This window comes from Schistocerca cancellata, chromosome 3, assembly GCF_023864275.1.
Source record: "Schistocerca cancellata isolate TAMUIC-IGC-003103 chromosome 3, iqSchCanc2.1, whole genome shotgun sequence".
Classification (NCBI taxonomy): domain Eukaryota; kingdom Metazoa; phylum Arthropoda; class Insecta; order Orthoptera; family Acrididae; genus Schistocerca; species Schistocerca cancellata.
This window is the reverse complement of record NC_064628.1, coordinates 568,843,466-568,863,483: the sequence shown is the minus strand read 5'-3', so window position 1 is coordinate 568,863,483 and position 20,018 is coordinate 568,843,466. Positions and strand designations below refer to the sequence as shown.

General features: G+C 42.6%; 1 non-coding gene across 1 annotated transcript; it reads left to right on the top strand.

The window, feature by feature from the left end:
• Positions 1-14,669: 14,669 nt before the first annotated feature.
• Positions 14,670-14,744, top strand: Trnap-cgg (transfer RNA proline (anticodon CGG)). Its single transcript has one exon. It is a non-coding gene; the product is annotated as a tRNA-Pro (tRNA).
• The last annotated feature ends 5,274 nt before the right edge of the window (positions 14,745-20,018 follow it).

Below are 20,018 nucleotides of genomic sequence, written 5' to 3'. Positions count from 1 at the left end.
CCGGCATCATGGTGTGGGGAGCGATCTTTTACACTGGCCGTACATCACTGGTGATCGTCGAGGGGACACTGAATAGTGCACGGTACATCCAAACCGTCACCGAACCCATCGTTCTACCATTCCTAGACCGGCAAGGGAACTTGCTGTTCCAACAGGACAATGCACGTCCGCATGTATCCCGTGCCACCCAACGTGCTCTAGAAGGTGTAAGTCAACTACCCTGGCCAGCAAGATCTCCGGATGTGTCCCCCATTGAGCATGTTTGGGATTGGATGAAGCGTCGTCTCACGCGGTCTGCACGTCCAGCACGAACGCTGGTCCAACTGAGGCGCCAGGTGGAAATGGCATGGCAAGCCGTTCCACAGGACTACATCCAGCATCTCTACGATCGTCTCCATGGGAGAATAGCAGCCTGCATTGCTGCGAAAGGTGGATATACACTGTACTAGTGCCGACATTGTGCATGCTCTGTTGCCTGTGTCTATGTGCCTGTGGTTCTGTCAGTGTGATCATGTGATGTATCTGACCCCAGGAATGTGTCAATAAAGTTTCCCCTTCCTGGGACAATGAATTCACGGTGTTTTTATTTCAATTTCCAGGAGTGTATATAAGCAAAGTGATGATGAAAAATCCCTTAAAATACAATCGTGCAAATAAAGTACGCGTGTAAAGGAGTGAAAGAACTACAAGCGTGTAAAGTGTTTGGGCTGATTTCTCGGAGTTTGACAGTTCTTCGGACGATTCGCCCGAGGGGCAATGTAAAGAAACTTAATAATTTTTTTCCTATTGAAAAATGTGTAGATGATTATTCGGCTCTCATGCCAAGATTCATCTGAAAAGTATTTAACACTAACGGACAAAAGGATATTTACGCTCTTCGTTTATTAGTTTTAGTGATAGTAACCTTTCGTTGTTCTCGTGTCCTGGTAATACGATGTATAGACGAAGTGCTCTGTAGTTTCAAGTGAAATTGGGCTAAATTATGAAAGCAGCTTCTGAACCAATACGATTTCCTCATTTACGATACCACGGATCCCAGCCTTGTAACTCTGCAGGATTATTATTATTTTAATTTTGTTTAGAGGGTTTAGATGAAGGTGACTATCTTCAGGACGGCGCTCCTCAGCAATACAGGTACGTGAATGTGTTTACCTCTTTCCCTTCGTCGCCGTCAATGTGAGTTTCAATAATTAGGTCATATCTGACGCGACATTCAGAACCTGCAATCTTTCTCTTCATTTAATTACGAATGCCAATCATTTTCTTTCTCAGAAGAATAAATGCATTTTAACCATAGTTCTTTTTTCCCAGGCCACGGGGAATGATACCACTTAGAACGTACGTCCCTCTCTCCCGATCGTACGTTCGCATACAACTGAAGAGTCCAATGAAGAAACCTGATAAGTCCTAAACTCCAAAATTTCTGTTTTTTTTCATAATTTAATAGACCAGCTGCTGTAGTTTTAGCTGGTTTTACAGAACTGGTCAAAAACCTGATGAGTCAAGAGATATTCTGATATCTTGTAAGCATGTGCAGGGGAAAATATTATAAGTCCACGCCAATCAGGGGAATTTCCTGACAAGTCTAGAGAATGCAACAATAAAATTTTATGACTTAATGATTTCCAGCCCCCGCAGGTCTGTTTTCACCAATGTTATCGTTGTTTTATCATTGCTACCACAGTCATTGTTGTGTATAAGTTGACCATTGTTGTCAGTTTTGTGGATGTTTGATCTAGCATTGTATTCTGTAAGTGTAAAATGAATAAAGCAGATATTGACTCATCTACTTGCAGAGAAAACTATAGAATGTCACCAAGGAAGCTGACAAAGAAAAGGAAGAAGTATGGTCGCGTTAGAGATGCCTCCAAAGGTTTAAGATTGCAGTCCCATGAAACAGGAGAACTATGTAAGTACAAAAACAATTGTTTTGATATTGTCAGTGATGAAAATAAAACGAATATTATTAATAACATGAACCAATTTCAAAATCATTATGAAATAAACCTATATTTAAGTGGTTAAATGACAGTGGTCCCTGTACAGCGTAGGTGTCCTAGAAGAGAAGAGCGGGAAGCATAGTTTCGTGATGCATCACGTGAATTCAGTGTTTTTATTACCATTAATGGAAGTGTCCAAGAAGTACATGAGTGCAAGGAAGCATTTATGTCGTTACATGGAATAATGAAGGGCAAGGTAGGTCATTTACTGAAGAAACTTAAATCTGGAGACAACTCTCTACGAGACAGTCAAGGGAAACACAGATCCCGCCCACAGGCTTTGAAAGATGAAACACGTGCAACACAGCCACACCAGTTTGACGAAGTCAGAAAAAATTTACCTACCAGAGTCATCGAATATTAAAAAAATGTTCCATACTTACAAGGAGAAGTTTTAGGGTCAGAACGTGTCATATGAAACATACCACACTATATTCAAATCAGATTTCAATATGAGTTTTGGATATCCACGATCTGATACTGGTTTGTATGATATCTAGGCAAGAAGAAAAATTTGGAGAAGGAACTGAAATTAACATCATGTGTTGAAAATAAAGTAAGGCTTGATAGAATGAAGCAACCCATAAATTGCATCTCAGGAAACAAAAATTGTTCTATGACAGGAAGAAATGGCAAAAATGGAATGTCAAAGAAATCATCAAAAGTGGCAATAACGATGGACTATAGCAAAAACTTTCCTTGTCCAAATATAGAGACAGATGAAGTTTATTATAATCGACAGCTTTCTATATTTATATTCAATGTTCATGTTTTGGCAACAGGGGACAGCTATTCTTACACGTATCCAGAGAGCACAGGCCGAAAACGAGCAGACGAAGTTTCATCATTCCTTCATCATTCTGTGCACAATTTTCTAAATCCAGAAGTCAGGCATCTGGAGATCTCCTGTGACTCCTACGGAGAGCAAAGCAAGAATGCCACTGTGTTCAAGATTCCTTCACCATCTGGTCCATACAGAAAAGCGATTGGACTGTGTAAAAATTCCATTCCCCATAATAGGTAATTCCTACCTCGAATGCGATAAAAATATTGGTATGATAGGCCAAACTCAGGAATGTCAAATTCCAAAGGACTGGTGTCAGGTTTTTCAGAATTCACGCACATACCCTTCGCCGTTTGTCGTCATTGATGTTGCGGAGCAACCAGAGATAATCAAATGCTGGACAGAGCATCGGGATAATACAATACAAAAGACGAAACTCCCTTCCAGTCCAGACAATAAGAGAATTGTAAGTCACACGACACCTTGCAGCACTGGTTCGGTATAGAGGAAGCTACAATGGAGCATATGAGCAAGCTTCATGGCCTTTTCGTGGAAAGAAAGGGCATGCTTCCAGGCTGAAAGAAGGCGAGTTCACTCTACCCTCTGCTAAATATGAAGGTATAGTTATTCTTGTGAAGCAATATGATTCGAAAGTTTTTCTTTATTTATTGAAATAAGCATTTTTTTAGCATTAGGCATATAGCTATTTAAATTAAGGGATTCTGATTTTTTTGCAGGTGATCTTAAAATATCTGCTGAGACATATAGAGCTTTACAAGACTTGAAAAGACTTTGCCGTAGTGAAGTGCAAGTGAATTTTGATCGTCTTTTGCATTAATCCATCATCGAAAAAGCATAGGACCTTTTATAGAAGATTATTAAATGATTATATGAGATAATTTGTATTAACATCAATTTAAAATCCTGTAGTTACCTGCAATATGTTATGGACTTGTCATATTGTTCCTCGTACGACCAGTTTTCGTAATAAAAAGGCATCATATTATTGTAAATCCTATTCAGATATGTATAATTTCAGCAGTACTGTTTATCTGAAAGATATATTAAGGTCTGATACAAAAATGAAGAATGTAACTTGAGAAACTAAAATTTTACGAGTCTTGAAACTTTAAATTTCGTCTCCTGAAAAAAATAAGAATTGTGAGTTATCAGATTTTTCCCCTGGACTCTTCAACTGTGTAGCGACGTAACTACGGGTATACTTAGAACCAATTTCCTTTACAGTATTAATTCTTATTCTGAACCACTCACTCGCGAATATACGAGCCCTCTTAGTTTGTGCTATCAGTCGAGTGAATTCCTTAATGACATTGCTTTTAATATTCGATGGCTTAGTTTCCACAATCCACCTTTGCCTCTGTCGCAACGGCGCGTTACGCGAAACATTTATTACGCGATATTCATACTAACTCTTATTTGCAAAATACGGCACCGGCTGACTAAGTTCTTACCAATTTAAGTGTGGTTACACGTCCCAGTAAGATGACGTACGGATGTCGCACTGAACGGAGAGTGGGGAAAAATATGGCGTATTGGAATCGTGAATAAAAAAAATGTGGTGCATAACTCGTGAATTGTAATATTCTTCAGGCTGTTAGTATTTAGGTAGGCAGGAAGCAGCGAAAACCCCATCATCAGGATATCCGTTCCATGTAACACATAAATTACGGAAAACCTTTTCTCCTTAACATCTGTTGTAGCTCTGATAATCATTCATATTTTATCCTGACATGTGAGATGAACGAAAGCTTGATCTGTAACTCGTATTTCTACTGAATATCGGCAAATAAATGTGTAGTGGAAACCTATATTACAGTTCAGAAGTGGTTTGACTGAGACATTCAGTGAGGAACGGGATTTACCACAGAACTGCCTAGCAACAACAAAGTATTATTTTTATCATTACAGGGATTTTACTGCATGTTTCCTTCGTTCGCTCCAATTTATCTTGACAACAGGAAATATTTTTACGTCTAGGAACAAAATAAAAATTATATCAAGCTAATGTTGCTTACGTACCAGAGGCACATTAACTACCATGATTTCCGTTCTAGTAACTTTCTTCGTTGCGGAAACATGAATGGTAGTACCTAATTTTAAGCAGCCTCCTACATTTTTAATTAGGTAATCCACTCCGTCTCCACAAGTCTTCTGCAAGGAGGTATTAAGTAAACGTGACGTTACTAAAACTGTAACAAAAATTTACTTTTTCTCTGCTTCATTAGCACACAGTGCAGTTATCTGGCCTAATGTAATGGGTTCACTTACTGGAGTTGATGATAAACAAATGGAAACACTAGGATAGTGCATAGTGGTCATTAAGTTAGCTGTTTGCATTTGAATTTTTGTGAGAGCACTTTGTAAATGAACGAAAATAAGAAGATACGTTGGTGTTCTAAGGAGAATATAAGTTAGAGAAGCATTAACTGAATTAACTTAAGGTATTTACAGAACGGTTACATGTAGAGCATTACTGTAAGTAGTAGGGTGACGAGTTTATGAGCACAATTTTGATATCAAATGGGTACAAAAGTTACTTAAATTGATTAATAAATTACTCCCATCCCAACTTCCACCAGCAGATGACATATGTTTTCCTCAGCTGGCACTTGGGTCCCTGTCTCTCCTTCTTCCCAGCCCTACAACTCCCCCTGATCCAGCTATTCTATTAGCAGAATTCGAAGGGGATTTCGAATTTTGGCGGAAAAGTAAAATATGGCGGGAATTTCTTTGTTCCACGGATGTGATGACGTCCCTCACCGCCTGCCCTCCAGGAACTGGTAGGAAATTCCAAATGGCGGTGCCCTTTCCAGGACTCGAATTATGGCCCTCCTAGGCGGAAAGCCGAATGCACCCCTTCCCCCTTTCCCAACACAAAACTCTCCAGTTGCAGGGAAGGGAGATTAGGCTAGTGGATTTTATTTATTTTCGTTGGAAGACTGAAGTAAAAATGGGTCTTAATTATGTAATAATTATAAAATTGGTCCTAATTACACACATATAGTCATGATGCCACACAAGGAGCGCATAAAATCGCACAACAGCTCAAGAATCCTGCTGGGAAAAAATTTTACAATACCAATCGAGACCAGTGACAGACGTCGTCAAACTCTACTCTTCACCTACAAGCCGGCGGGAAAAATGGCTGGAGTGGAAGGTACTATCCTTATTTTTGAGGGAGAGATACGTTCAACTGATGAAGTGCTGATGTTGGACAGAGAGGGGTTAGTAAATGTAATACCTGGAAGCATACAGCTTAGGACTGTGTGTATCGCTGTTTGATGTCATAGTTAGCTGGAGACGCATCCCAATGCTTGGTGGTGGGAGTGGCAGTCGGGAGTAATTAATTAATTAATCCATTTAACTAATTTTCATACCCATTTGATATCAAAATTACGCTCAGGACGCTATCACCCTACTACACACTGTAGTGATCTGCAGTGCTTGACAATCACTCTGCGGCCTAGATAATCTTAAATCAGGAAAGCCAATACTTCAACGTTATAATTACACATCGAAGGTGTTGTGAAAAAAAGAAACCAACAGTCGTAACCAATGGGTCATAATGCAACACATGTACTGGGGGCTAGGGAAAATTAGTGTTCTAAAAGACTGCACCAGGAGAGAGGGCGGCAATTGAACGTTGATTCTCCTCGATGTGCGGCCATGATCAACCGAAATTAAAGCCACTCTTATCTCCCCCCCCCTTCCCTTCATCCCCATTCCCCTCCCCACCATAATGGGGATACGGGCCTTGTCAAATGGCCAGCTGCTACCACTTCCCTATGTCGCGCCCCGGTTTGCGGTCTCCTGGCCTCCCGCCAGCAGACGAGTGGGTGCTCGCCATCAACACCCGGCCTGCTGCCACGGCCGGCCTTAGGGAGCCGGCTGCTGTACGGTCGAGGCGGCGGCTCTGTGCCAACGATGCTTGCATAAACAAAAGTCCGTAACGCCTCTTGAACAAACTGGGATAAATAATGGGCACGACGAGTGCAACTTGTTCATCTAAAATCGAGCCACACCGCACTGCGACCCCAGCCTCCAGCGACTGGTCGGAGCACAGCTGCCTCGGGCTACCCTAGACAAATCCCCCGACCGCTACTGCACGCTATTTTGCCATGGAAAACACTTTTATTAAGCACCAACGCACCTCCTACTAGCGAGCATCTATTTAAAAAAACAACAATCGCGGTGATAATAGATATCCCCTTTCCACGAAAATAGGCATAGACCATTTTCTTTTAATTTTGTGAGCAAAATCGGTATAGTTTTTTATGTTTGACTGCAGGATAAAATTCACATCTCTCCCTCCACCCACCTTCAGTTTATTTGCAACATCCAGTGAAGTGAAAAAGAAAAGAAGGTGCAGCGCTGTCGGTGATTACAGATGACCAAACTAGAGAGGTCAGAGTGATTTACTTCACTCTGATGCAAAAAATTATATGGCTTGAGGGCGTCCCTCACATTCAAATCTGTGTTTGTAAATAAATGTCATGCACTTGTGTATTACAAATCTATCAGATACTAGAAATAACAATACAGAACGCACGCTTTCACACCATTTTTTCACATGTCGGAAAAAACACAATTTACGTTTGATAACAACAAGGTATAATTCAAGAGGACGTTGCTGTTTTGTACACTACGGAAGGTCTCGTTTTACCAGTGCAGTGGTATATCGCAGTGCTATTTACGAAATAATTTGTCAGAGCATGACTTGTAACAGAACTTCCTAAAGTCACATAGCAGAGAACCGTATTAGATTTCTGCGATACATCGAGATCAGATACTGTATGCATGATGACATCTGATTATTTAGTTTCATAGATTGCCTCTAGCTACCTGTGTGTAATGTTTCTGTCATACAGCAGACAATCATTCACAATAACGGCAGATCCTTGTGTTCTAGTGTTGTAAGCAATTCGATCATGGCAGAACAGCCTGCGTCACCCAATCTACTTAGATGTTGGGTACAACACTATCAATTCTAGGTTCCACAACGAGTGCTGTCTGCTGTTTAATTAGAGGCTACAAAATACAAGATAACACAGGACTTAGGGTAACACCTGTTTTAAACGCGAAATCGTGACGGTAATAATGAAAACAGTCATGATTCCACTCCACGAGAATACAATAGCCGATTTCTACTAGTTTTGCATGCAAAATAGGTTTAGAATGAGATTTTCACTCTACCGCGGAGTGTGCGCTGATATGAAACTTCCTGGCAGGTTAAAATTGCGTGCTGGATCGCGACTCAAACTGAGGACCTTTGCCTTTGGCAGGTTAATTCTCTACCATCTGAGCTACCCACTCATCCTCTGTCCTCAAAGCGTTACTTCTTGCAGTACCTCCCAAACTTCACAGAAGCTCTCCTCGCAGTAATACTGCAAACTGAAAGCTGACAAATCATAAATTTTAAGCACTTCTCAGTCTTCAGTGTCCTCGCACCACCAAACCACCACAGTTCCCAGCATTTCATGGTACTTTCCTCTGCTTTCACGTATTTTCAGTCACAGCAACAAACTAGGGCATGGAATACTGAAGTGGTAGCTGCTGACCATTTGAAAAAGCCTGTATCCCCTACGGTAGGGATAGAGAGAGAGAGAGAGGGTGCGGGGATGAGGTGCGGTAAAAGTGGCTTTAAGTTCGGTAGTTTGTGACCGCACATCAACGAGAACACATGTTCACCTCCTACTCCTCTCTCCTGGTGAAGTTTTTTGGGTCGTCAATTTTACATAGCCCCCAGTACATATGTTGTATTATGACTCACTGATTATGAGTGTTGGTTTCTTTTCACGACAATTTCTATGTATATATAGAACATTGAAGCAGTTTCCATCAGTAGTGGTAGTGTGTATTGGCTTTCCTGACTTTCCATTACCTGGGTTTCAGTGTGATAGTCAAGCAATGCAAGGAGAGGTATCTATAGTGAACTCTGACATCAAACAGCATACACACAATCATCAGCGGTATATTTAAAGGTAATACACTTATTGAACTCCACTCTGTCCAACATCAGCATCTCGTCACGTGAACATATCTTCAGTCAAAAAGTAAAGAGAGTACCTTCCACTCCAGCATTTTCCCCGCCAGCTTCTAGGTGAAGGATAGAGTTTGAGTACGTTCGCCACTAGTTTCGAGCGGTGAAACTTTTTCCCAGCAGGAAAAACCAGTTTCATGGCATCGTCAATCTTCACCTCTACTGCGATTTTAGGCATTCCTTGTGTCTCGCTAAGCATATCGTTGTGTAATGAGGACCGATCTTTATGCTTCAGTGTGTAATTAGGACCGATCTTTACGTCAATTTCTGAACGAAAATAAATGAAGTACACTAATCCCGCATTCCTCTCTCGGATCTGGACAGTTTCCATGTTCCGGGGAGATGCACCTGGACTTTCCGTCCAGGAGTTGGGTGCGAGTTAGGGAAAATGAATCCGCCACTTTTAATATCCCACTAATACCTGTGGGCAGGGGGGGGATGGGGGGGGGGGGGGAAGTCAGCACTCCCATGGGGCAAAGAAATTCACACCATTTGGAAATTCCCACCAAAATTCAAAATCTCCACCAAAATTCGAAATTACCGCCAATGGGGTAATAGGGGGTGTGATGTTGTGGGGATGGAGAAGAGGGAGGGGGCGGGGACCCTCATGCCGGCTGATCAAAACACATTACCTCATCTTCGTGTGGGCTAGGGTGTTAGGAGGTATGCAGTTGACTAATTTAATTAATTTTCATATCAATTTGATATCAAAATTGCGCTCAGAGCCCATCCCCTTACTACTACAGCAGTACTTTTAAGAGACATGCTGTGTTAAGTAAAAGCAGTCTTTCATTAAGAGCTACACCATTATTGCTTTTCTTTTATTGTGGTTGAAGGTAGGCATAACGCCTCTTACGCAAATGAACTCCACATGCTGTCAAGCCTCAAAGACGGTTTCTTATCTTGTGATGTTTCTCGGATAGAAGTTTCGACTCAATGCAGCGCGAGCGTCGTACAACTCGTATAAATGAACTTACTATTCTAGCTTTTGTTGCAGCGAATCTACACAACATTTTCAACAGAAATTTGGCATTCCTACAAACAGTGTATATTGCATTCTAACACGTTACCAGCTGCATCCTTATCATGTACTTGAACTTATACGTAGTACTGCATGAGAATGATTTCCAGAATGGTGTATGGTTGTGGCCACAACCACTAATCCTCGCCAACAAGACTTTGTTCTCGATTTTTTTTTTTGTTAACCGATGAATATTTGTTCTCAGACAAACTATATGTAAATACTAGGAAGGTGCATTGTTGGTCCTTTGGTAACCTGCAGTGACTTAGATACGTGGAACATCAGCGTCAATGGAGAGTTAATGTCTGGTGTGCGATGCTCAGTTCTACGATTCGTCTCCTTTGGCCTCCTGGAATTCGTGTTGTCCACTGGTCTACGTCTGGAGTCATGTTCAAGTGTGAGAAAGTTTCTCTAACTGTCTGCGTAACGTGTTTACGACGAAGTGGAGACCAGCTCCGCATTTACCTAACTAAAGGTGGAAAACAGCCTAAGTGACATGCAGGCTGGGCGGATCACAAGCCTTCGCCGTTCATTAGCGATGCCTATTCAGAAGATGCAGACTTATCTCCCCGTGTCTCAAAAGCCACGCGAAAACGCCCTTGTTTATACCAGCTGGTATGCTTGGACCTTATTTCAGCAAATGTAATCTAACCTTCAGGAAATATGCCAACTGTTTTTTTCTGTTATTCGTTCATACTCACAGTATGTACAGGGAACTTAGGCAAAGGCCTGAGTATTTAGCCCCTACAAGATCTACAATGCTGGTGAGTCGACAATGCACCGTCATATATTAAGTAATTCAGTTACAAGATGCTATCTCTATATCATATTCACTATTAAATAATAACTTGCAGAATAACAGTAATTATTGAACAACGAAGAATTCAAAACTTCAACTCTTTTATTTGAATTAATTTAAGCTGGCAATTAATTATGCTCATCGTAGGTGACAACTTGCTAACGATCGAATCTTGAAAGTGCATTATTACAAAGAAAAGACGATTCTTGGTTAGATCGCTGAGTAACATTAGACGTAAAGCATACTTCTACACGTTATTCATAGTTATATATTAATGGTGTTATGGAAATATGGGGAGTTTTGGAACAAACGTTAATTTACAGCTCTCCCTAATTTGGATGTATTAGTTAGTCCAAAGCCTCGAGGGATGCAAGGGAAAACAAATTTCCATTTTATCACGGTTAATGAAGGACTGAGTGTTCAAACCAACCTTTGTTTCAACTTTAGGTATACAGTAAACTTCCGTTAACGTGTTGTGTTGAAACAAGCATAAGAGCTCATGATAACCCCAGCATTAACAACTTACGCGAATAATTTGGACGCAAGAGAAAATGTTGACTAAGAAACTTCTGAAACGGTTACAGCAACAGATGCAATCTCCGGTTCAGTATTTAGATTATGTTTCCATAAATAACTTCAGGCGAATGAAGTAATGGTTTCATTGGACAGGCAATTGGCTACTTAATCAGTTCTCAGCTGAGCACGTGTTTCGTCTTCAGTGAACTCACCGTCGATGAGATGTTAAACTCCAGTCTTTCATCTGTTTCGCAGTGGATCAGGGAACGCAAGTGACGTGGCTCCGAACAGTAGCGGAACGTAATGCGTGCATTAGAGTAAGAACATGTCCGCGTTACTGTGATTCGAGGACCATGGATTCGAGGACCGTGGACATAGAACGCGATGAAGAAACTAAAAAGTACCGTAAAGTTAAATATACAAAGCAGAACTCGGAAACGAGACACAGGTGTCAGTAACTCAAGGATACTCAAGTGCACTTCTGTGATGTTGAAAAATTAAAGGTGAGTTCTGGAGTATTTACATAAAAAGAGAAACCACATATGAATAAAGCATCATAATAGAGCTTCGTCCAATCTTTGATTAATACACACGCGAGGCTGATCGGATTTTGGAAACAATCTGATGTCCAAAACGAACTAAGGTCATGAGTCACACATTTAAAAGAACTACAAAATGTGCTATCCCAGCAGTGTTTACTTTCCACAGAGTTAACAGAATATCTTCCTAAACTCGTCTTGAAATTAGAAAATGAAGCGATAAAACGTAACATATGTGATGCAGTAGCTGTGGTACAAAATATGTACAGTAAAAGGTAGTGTTACAGAACACACTACAGAAAGCACGAATGGAAATTGCGTGAAACTAAATATGACTGATATTAACATCGCAAAGAAGCGCTGACTATACAAGGGTAATGGCAAGATATTGTGCAGGTTAAAGGCTTTTAAGAAATGATCGATGAAAAAAAGGTACATAACTAATGATGATTTGAACATCTCAGGGAAAGAAAGTTTGGCGAGGGAGACCTCATTAAGGAATATGAACAAATGGTAGACCGGTAAGAGAGTGTGTTGTAGCCGCATCATAGCATTGTGACATGATTGTAGAACTTTATTACGGGAGTGTTTATAGCAACTGAAGGCTGCCCAAATATAAAGTACTGAGAAATCTGTGCCATAGGTTGACTGAATTGATACGCGTCCTACAAACTCGCTTTTTGCCACTTAAACTGAGTGGGGAATACCATAGTGTAACAGATACCTTTTAGCTTATATCACCACACGTTCTCCTCATCTACATCATACATATGAGAAATACTTTTTTATTGCCAACACCTGAAATATAATTATTTTGAAGCATTCATCCGCTACAATTGGCAGGTAAAGAATACCTCAACTTTTAACAACAGGCCGGCCGGTGTGGCCGTGCGGTGCTAAGCGCGTCAGTTTGGAACCGCGTGACCGCTACGGTCGCAGGTTCGAATCCTGCCTCGGGCATGGATGTGTGTGATGTCCTTAGGTCAGTTAGGTTTAAGTAGTTCTCAGTTCTGGGGAACTGATGACCTCAGTACTTAAGTCCCATAGTGCTCAGAGCCATTTGAACCATTTTTTTCAACAACATGTTGCGGAGAATTTGTTTGGGTATTGTTTCTGACTTTATGTGAGTTAATAGGTTGTCGTTGCCCATAGTCAGGAAACTCGTTCGCAAGGTAGCAAACAACATTCTTTTTGTCTAAAATTTATGTAGAGACTTACATTCACAAACGAACTGACATCCGATGTCCAATAATCACGACTCGTTTTTTAGTAGAAAATGTTCTTGAATGTTTTTCGCTTTCGTATCAAGTCTTCAGCATTTCCATTTAACGGACAAGCAAATCCCAAGATGACTTCAGAGTATCCAATTCTGCGGAGGAAAAAGAAAAGCAAGTCAAACGACTGTGTCCGCTATGTTCCTTCAGCCAATCTCGCTCTCGGACATACACTCCCGGATATTGCGGGCGCTGCTCGCCCAGCAGCGGCGTGGGGACGTGGGTGGGAGGAGAACGGAACACAGCGCTCCGATATATCCCTCCGTGCTATCTTCGCAATTGGACAACCACATTCTAAGCATGGTACGATTTCGAAAAGAAGGCACCTGTTTCCAAAGCTATCAAGTTCTGTGAATATACTAGGTGAAAATAAAATCCATCCACAAAATTTAGTGTGTCTTACAGGATATTTCTTCAGTACTTTTGCATGTACGGGACATTATCTTCACAACAGTGAGACGGTGTGTCATACTCTGTCATGAAAAAAAAAACCTATATGAAACAGAGAATACTGCATCAACAAAGGTGCTCTCATGTAACTGCCTCCGCCGAAGGAAAAGTTCATATTTGCGTTGTTGTGTCCCTCTTCCATGGATTCAGTGAACCCATACTAGAGTTGTATATCTTGCAACTAGTCATCAGTACGCCTGCCCATATATACGACACTGAATCCCTTTTATCGCACAGCTAACACTTCCAGAAAAACAAACTCGAGAGAAAACAGAGCATTATTGAATGCAAGAACGAAGAGTGAATAGGCCGTTACTATTGTCCAACGCAAGTACCGCAGGTAAATAAAACAAGTCTACCTCGAAATAAGACACACATCTTATATCGCCGATAAAAGCACTACAGAGCAGATATCTCCAGTGGAAAACAAATAGACGAATATACATGACCTAATTTACAGCCCAAACATAGTTATGAATCTGAAACTTCCTGGCAGATTAAAACTGTGTGCCCGACCGAGACTCGAACTCGGGACCTTTGCCTTTCGCGGGCAAGTGCTCTACCAACTGAGCTACCGAAGCACGACTCACGTCCGGTACTCACAGCTTTACTTCTGCCAGTACCTCGTCTCCTACCTTCCAAACTTTACAGAAGCCCGCGAAAGGCAAAGGTCCCGAGTTCGAGTCTCGGTCGGGCACACAGTTTTAATCTGCCAGGAAGTTTCATATCAGCGCACACTCCGCTGCAGAGTGAAAATCTCATTCCGGAAACATCCCCCAGGCTGTGGCTAAGCCATGTCTCCGCAATATCCTTTCTTTCAGGAGTGCTAGTTCTGAGAGGTTCGCAGGAGAGCTTCTGTAAAGTTTGGAAGGTAGGAGACGAGGTACTGGCAGAAGTGAAGCTGTGAGTACCGGACGTGAGTCGTGCTTCGGTAGCTCAGTTGGTAGAGCACTTGCCCGCGAAAGGCAAAGGTCCCGAGTTCGAGTCTCGGTCGGGCACACAGTTTTAATCTGCCAGGAAGTTTCATATCAGCGCACACTCCGTTGCAGAGTGAAAATCTCATTCTGGAAACATCCCCCAGGCTGTGGCTAAGCCATGTCTCCGCAATATCCTTTCTTTCAGGAGTGCTAGTTCTGCAAGGTTCGCAGGAGAGCTTCTGTAAAGTTTGGAAGGTAGGAGACGAGGTACTGGCAGAAGTAAAGCTGTGAGTACCGGACGTGAGTCGTGCTTCGGTAGCTCAGTTGGTAGAGCACTTGCCCGCGGAAGGCAAAGGTCCCGAGTTCGAGTCTCGGTCGGGCACACATTTTTAATCTGCCAGGAAGATTCATATCAGCGCACACTCCGCTGCAGAGTGAAAATCTCATTCTGGATAGTTATGAATCAACTATATGCTAAATTTAAGATGTAAAGGGCCATCAAAAAGTTTCCGCTCGAAGACCGTACTATACAGACTAGGTATGTCAGTCAGGCCAAATCGCCGTGAACATTCAGGCAAGTACCCACTGACGCCCCAGGCTGAAAACAGGCGCTAGGTAAAACATCGTATCCCGCTGCGTGAAGAAGTCGGTAACTGAAGCTATTTTCGAGGGACCGAAGGCATGAAAATCGCATTTGGAGAGATCGAGACGACATTCCGTGTGCCCGATTGCCTTCCACTGTAATTGGCGTATCTTCTGTATGATATGGGGACGCGCGTTATCATGAAGCAGCAGTAGCCCTTGTCGCACCTCTCCACAATTATGTTTTCCAGAGACATGCTGCTCCACAAGTAATCACCGTTGTCTACCGGTGTTTCCCCTGTCACGTTGATACATTCTCTACAGTCGTCGTTGGTCCCATTCTTGCAGGATCTTTTTCGGCCGCAGCAATGTCGGAGATTTGATGTTTTACCGAAATCCTGAAATTGACGGTTCACTCGCGAAATGGTCGTACGGAAAAATCCCCACTTCATCGCTACCTCGGAGTTTCAGTGTCCCATTGTTCGTGCGCCGACTATAAACCACTTTCAAACTCAATTAAATCATGATAACCTGCCATTGTAGTAGCAGCAACTGCGTAAACAACTGTGCAAGACATTTGTTGTCAAATATGCGTGAAGACCGCAGCGCAGTTTTCCTCCTGTTTCCATATCTCTGTATTTCCTACACCAGTTTCTGTGAAGCTTCAGTATACTTCTACAATGGCGTCGAGCTACTTTGCTTATACTCTGCAGCAACAACCTCAAACGAAAACTTGTTGATCGCTCCTTTTAGAACAGGGTTGGTGTTATGTGGATTTCTTGTTCTTCGTAGTAATTGCCCTTTGCAACATGTGGCAGAGAAAAGTGAGCTGAAAACGGCGCGGATGAATGCGGTGGCAAGTAGAAAAGTACACAGAAGTTCCATGCTGCCCAAGGAATAAGCGAACCAAAGCTGGCAGCGCGGAAAAGGACATATAATCGATTTTTACTATATGGATATTGCTCAAGTACTAATAGCTGTTCGTTTGTCATATTTTAACGGTTCTCTTTGACGTTTCAACATGGATCGAACGGGCAATGCATATTTGAGGTCCGAGAGAAACAGATCAAAAAAGAGGTATTAAGGCGGTGACGGTGAGTCCTTCAAATGAGTGGACATATGATGGTTCATCCTGTCATTTAAGGAATATGGTCCACAGTTAATAATTGTTACTGCTTATTATGTGACATTATCATTAGAAAGAAGAAGATTTATATTCATGAAAACATTCCGAACCCTTGCGCTCACCGCTACTAGCGGCCTCTGGCACTTTCACCCTGTAACTTTTGGTAACTTCGTGCATTAATCACCTCTCAGCTGATATACATCTACAGAGCGACCAGTGAAGTGTTTATCTTTTTCTGTGTTTTCACGAAGTATATTTATTAAATTTCGTCTGTGTTTTTCTGTTAAGAGTTTAAATCTCGCGTTTTTGTCGGTGTAAATTCACTCAAGCTGTAGCGAAATAGTCGTTCACTGAACAGCCACACAGGACATTAACGCATCAGCGTCCATTGCTGCCAATCAGGAGGGTAGAAAGTTACCTACCTAAGACTCTGCCTGCTTTTACTGTTTACTTCTTCAGTTAGTCTTACAAGGATGGTTAGAATGTGTGCATGCTGTGTGCGGACGCGTTTGGAGCTGTCCGCTGTTCGGGTCAACTGAATGCGATTTGACTATCGTCAGTCACCTTCAGGATGCTGCCTCGGGCTGTAACTGTGGCGGGGAATCTGGCTCGTCGCGTAGGACACCTCAGATGTCGCTTGTCTTGCCAAAGGGCTCTGCTTCCGAGGCACCTAGTAGAATACCCGTCGCGGTGGATCCACCCTCACAACAGGGTGAGTGGCTGGTGGTAGCGCTCGGGGCGGAAGGCCAATTTGGATACTGGCCGCCTGGCCTCTCCCATTCACCTTGTGATTGGACAAGTGACTTCTTCTATAGCAGGGTCCGAGGAGGCACACAGACTCAGGGTTTACTGGTTATTGGGAGCTCCAACGTTACGCACGTTGTGGGGCCCTTTCGCAGATAGCGTTCAGGGCTTGAAAGAAAGCCAACGTGCACTCCGTATGTCTGCTAGGAGGCCTTATCCGAGATGTGGAGGCGGCCTTGCCTGCAGCCATCGGGCGTACAAGGTGCAGTCGTCTGCCAGTTGTGGCTCACGGCGGCCGCAGCGACGCCTGTCGAATGGGTTCTGAGACGATCCTCCGTTCATGCAGGCGGCTGGCGGAGGTCGTGAAGACTGCTCTGGCCTCACACGCGGTGTGCAAGCAGAGCTAGCCAGTTTGCAGCATCGTTCCCAGAGCTGACAGGGGTCCTTTAGTTTGGATCCGAGTGGAGGATCTCAACCAAATTCTTCGTCGACTGTTTTGACGGCCCTGGCTGCACATTTATAGGCTGCTAAATTATGTGGGGATTTGTACGACTCCTCTTGATAGGACACTGTGTTCAACGTAAAGAAAGCTGCTACTGCAGTAGCACAGTACTTGTGGAGTGAACATGACGGTTTTATAGGCTAGACCATATTTTGAAGTTCTCTGATGAACACCAGCCAGTCGAAACGCAGCAAGGGAATTTAGACTGAATTCAGAGTGAAGGCACTTCGACTGTCAAAATTGTATCAGTCAATTGTCGAAGTATTCGTAATAAATTTCGCGAATTGAGTGCCCTCCAGGAAAGTTCTCGCGTTCAAATCATTCTTGACACCGAAAGATGGTTCAAACCCGTGGTGGACAACTCTGAGATATTTAACGAGTCGTGGAATGTACATTGGAAAGAGAGATTAGAGGCCATGGGAGAAGGAGTGTTCATTACAGTTGACAAAAATATGGTCTCTATCGAGGTCGAAGTTGAGTGTGACAGTGAAGTTATCTGGTCGTTTGTGGGTAACCAAGTTAATTGTGGAATGTTCTTACCTGCCACCCGATTTTGCGGTGTCAGTTCTAGAGTCATTCAAAGGTAGTCTACGGTCAGTAGTGGGAATATACCCAAATCATGCAATGCTTGCAGGAGACGACTATAATATACCGAGTATAGACTGGAAAATCTATGGATTCACTGCGGGGGCTCAGACAGACAGTCGTGCGAAATCCTTTTGAACACGTTTCATGAAAACTGTCCTGAGTAGGTAGCTCGGCAACCCACAAGCATTGAGAATACTTTAGACCTTTTGGCTACGAATAGGCAGGACCCTGTCGACAGTGTCAGTATAGAAATGTGGATTAGCGTTCATTATGTCATTGTAGCAACTATGGTTACGAAAGTTAATAAATCAGTCAAGAAGGCTAGGACAGTGTTTTTGCTACAAAGAGCAGATAAGCAGTTGTTAACATCTCACATAGACAGTGAAATGACATCGCTTAGTTCCAATAATATAGAAGTAGAGGAATTACGGACAAAGCTTAAGCAGATTGTAAATCATGGTCTAGAGTGTTATATGCCTGGTAAATGGACAACCATGGGTTAATAGCGAAAATCGGAAGGTGCTGAGGTAGCAGAGGCTGTTGCACTCAAGGCTCTGAATGCAACGCACAGATAACTGCAAGCAAAGGTTAGTAGAGCTTCAGCGTCTGTGAAACGATCTACGCGTGAAGCAAACAACAGCTAAAGCGGTCATACCTTAGTAAAAGATCCAGCAAAGAACCCGAAAATTCATGTCATATCCCACATCGCTAAGCGAATCTAAGGCTTCCATTCAGTCCCTCGTTGACCTGTCTGGTGTGTCAGTTGAAGATAGCAAAACAAAAGCCGAAGTTTTAAATTTCACGTTCAAGTGAGCGTTCACACAGGAGGATCATTCAATCGTATCCACATTTGACCATCGGACAGAGTCTCGCATGGACAGCAAACTAATAATCATCCCTGACGTAGAAGAACAGCTCAAGTACTTGAAACCAAATAAATCACCACGTCCAGATGAAATCGCAGTTCAGTTTTACAAAGAGTACTCTACGGTACTGGACCCTTATTTAGTTTGCATTTATCGTGAATCTCTTGCTCAGTGCAAAGTTCCTAGTGACTGGGGAAAAGCGCAGGTGACTCATGTACATAATAGGGGTAACAGAAAAGACGCGCAAAATTACAGACCAATATCCCTAACTTTCGTTTTCTGCGGAATCCTTAAACATATACACAGTTCGCATACAATAAACTTTCTTGAGGTTGAAAAGCTTCTGTCCACGTATCAGCGTGGTTTTAAAAAGCACCCCTCAAGTTACACTCAGCTTGCCCTTTTCACACATAACATACTGACAACTATGGATGAAGGGTAACAGGCTGATTCCGTATTTCTACATTTCCCGAAAGCATTTGACATGGTGTCCCACTGCAGGCTATTAACGAAGGTACTAGAAAATCGAGTAAGTTCACAGGTATGTGAGTGGCTCGAAGACTTGTTAAGTAATAAAGTCCAGCATGTTGTCGGCGACGGTGAGTGTTCATTGTTGTTAGGAGAGCCCCAGGGAAGTGTGATAGGACCCCTGTTGTTCTTTATATATACATAATTTGGTGCACAGAGTGGGTAGCAATCTGCAGTAGTTTGCTGATGATGCCATCGTGTACGGTAAGTTGTCGAAGCTGAGTGACTGTGGGAAGATACTGCTTGACACAGTGAAGTCGTTTAAATGTCTGGACGTAACGTTGCAAAACGACACGAAATGGAACGAATATGTGAGAACTGTGGTAGGAAAGGCGAATGGACGACTTTGGAGTATTGAGAGAATTTTAGGATAGTGTGGATTACATGTGAAGGAGACCGCATATAGGACGCTGCTGGGACCTGCTCTTGAGTACTGCTCGAGTGTTTGGGATCCGTACAGGTCAGATTGAAGGAAGCCTTCGAAGCGGTTCAGAGGCGGGCTACTAGATTCGAGCAACACGTAAGTGTACGGAGGTGCTTCGGAAACTCAAATGGGAATCCATGGAGGAAAGATGACGTTCTTTTTGAGGAACAATAATGGGGAAATGTAGAGAACCGGCATTTGATACTGACTCCACCAACATATAATGCGCCTAAGGGCCGCTAAGATAAGATAAATTAGAGCTCATAAGGCAGCATGTAGATAGTCATGTTTCCGTTG